The sequence below is a fragment of the Arachis ipaensis genome, chromosome B01, assembly GCF_000816755.2.
Source record: "Arachis ipaensis cultivar K30076 chromosome B01, Araip1.1, whole genome shotgun sequence".
NCBI lineage: Eukaryota > Viridiplantae > Streptophyta > Magnoliopsida > Fabales > Fabaceae > Arachis > Arachis ipaensis.
In genome coordinates, this window is record NC_029785.2 from 24,658,048 (window position 1) to 24,660,891 (window position 2,844).

Below are 2,844 nucleotides of genomic sequence, written 5' to 3' on the forward strand. Positions count from 1 at the left end.
TAATTATAACTTTTTGAATATAATCTGTTGATTCTTGACACTATGACTGAGATGTGAGTGAGTCCTTCTTACACAGCTAAGCTGAAAAACTTTTGGACTTGTTGATTCTGGTTTTGACTCTTTTGGATTTTTTTGTATGCTGACAGGGAAGGTGGTGTTTGAAATCTGAGAAAAAAAGGGGGTTGATTTCTGGGATTTTCATAGATAGGTTGTTTGGCATAGCATTGATAGCAGCATGGGAACGCATGATGAGGTACCGAAGTGCCAAGCGAATTGGAAAGGTATGGTGATTGGCACTATTCTAATGGTGTTGATTTTGGTTTTTATTGATGAACAATGTTAGAACTATATGGATTTTTTGTTCTGAGCAATGTTGGGGAAAATGGTTGTGAATTAGTGAGGTGTAATTAGAGTTTGACTTAGTCAAATTTGGAATGAAAAATAAAATTAGTCAGATGAAAATACAGATTATGCTTGTTTGGTCATTTAAGAATCTTAGTTAGATTCTTCATCTACAGATCTACTCAATCCTTAAGTTATGTTTGGGAGTTTTTAGATGATTGAATATTTTTTGATATTCTTATTCTGTCAAATTAAGATATTATCGTAGTAATACTGACTAAGAGCTTATTTAGGTGAGCTTCTAAGAAAAAAAATTTTGAATTATCTTTTTTTTAAAGATCTTATAGAAAAGTAAAAGTAATTTTATGTTTGAATATCTCATGCAAAAAAACTTTTTATCTATCAATTATGTTTGGGTATAACAATATAAAAGTACTTTTTATTTATTTATTACGTGAAAAACATCTTATTTTTTTAGAAAAAAATCGTTTAAAAAAATGTAAATTATAACTTCTCAAAAAATTAAAGATGCTTTTTATTTTTCTAGTTCTTTTACTTTACTATTAGAAATTTACCAAACACGCTAAAAAATAAAAAAAAGGATATCTTTCATTGAAAAAGATCTTTTTTATTAACTTAATGACACCCAAACAAGCACTAATGTTATGTCTATCTTTGTATTAGTTATTTTTAAAATTTGAGACTTCGTTCTTCATAAGTGAAGATTTGTATTTCAAATTTTAATTTTAAATTTTTTATTATTTTATATTTTTATTTACGTGAGACCGATTTTATCGGTTCAACCAATAACTCAATGATTGAATCAATGAACCAGTAAACTAGTAGTTTGGTTGGTTCAATCACTGATTCGATTCTGACAACTATGATTCTAATGCACTGCCTTGATGAAGAAGAACTGTGTTTATCACACTAAAGTTATATATATTTTGCTATAAAGTAATGCTTTTTAGTTTAAAAATACATGAGTTACTTATTAAGTTCATGGGCATAATTTTAAAGGTAACGATATATAATGAAGTGATTCACAGGTTGTAACACCTTAACAGAACTGAGACTAGCAAGCCCAAAGATCTCCCTTTTTCAGTTATACCTTCAAAAGTAATAATGGAAGTTGCATGAGTTCTAGTCTAATGATTTGTGTGACAAATACCACACCATCATGGATGGACTCAATCAATTGAGTTTCTTAAAAAGGACATTCTGCCATTGAATCTAAAAGAAGCCAAAAAGATAAGAATCACGTAGCTGCCCCCCATTAACCATCATAAATGGGCAGTTATACAAAAATAGAGTCTTCCAACCATTATCAAAATGCTTTGGCTACCATAAGTTACATATGTGCATCAAGGGATTCATGATGGTTGTTGTGGCCATCATATTAGGGAAAGGGCATTAGCACAGAAGATAATTCGAGCTAGCTACTTCTGGCATATGGACTATGTTAAAAAGTGTACGAAATGCCAATATCACTTGGATTTACATCAAGTACCCCCTACATGTGTTGGTGTCTATTGTTCCAACAAGGCCATCATTTGCCAAATGGGAAGTAGACTTGCCCAGACCATTTTTCTAAGTTTTAGGGCAAATAAGGTTTTTGATAGTGGTAGTATACTACCTTATGAAGTGGATCGAAGCAGAGCCAATATCGAATATCACTTTTGCGAAGTGTCGCAAGTTTTTTGAAAACAAGTGATTACAAAATTCGATATTCTCGAGGTACTTGTATCTGATAATGGGACACAATTCTCAAATACAAGGTATTGATATTTCATGTAGGGTTTGGAAATTAGAAACAGATTTGCTTCAGTATAATATCTGCAGGCAAACAAATAAGTTGAGGCTGCTAACAACATTATCCTAAAGGGGTTGAAAAAATTATTAGAGGAAGCTAAAGGTTTATGGGCTAATGAGTTAGGTGTTGTTTTTGTTAAAAGATTGAATCAAATCAGCGAGATATTTTAGGATCACGAGAAATATTAGAAAAAATCAATGTTATCAATTTAGAATATTTCCATAAATAGATCCCTAGCTATCTATAAATTAAAAGAATTGTTGTAAATAAAAAATGAATCAGAAAGAAAATAACATTTCTCAATCTCCTCTTATTCTTTCTACCTTCTAATTATTCTTTCTTTTTCCCTTAAACCCTCGACAGCATCGTAAGATGGTATCAGAGCGGTGTTAGGTCTTGGGAACTCATAATTGGATCATCGTTTCTATACTCTCTCAGCCAAATTAGCCAAAACAAAATGACAACATCTGACGAAGATACCAGTGTTAATACTGGCAATAATTCAAACAAACCCGATGAGCTGACACTGCAGATCACAAAGCTGCTGCGGAGCAGCCTTGGAATGCAATCTTCACAAACCAACTCTGACAGTCTATCAATTGGTTTCCAATTGAATGGGGATAATTATCCTCTGTGGGCAACCCTAATGAGAAAAGCAATCGGTGGGAGAGGAAAAAAGGCTCACCTGA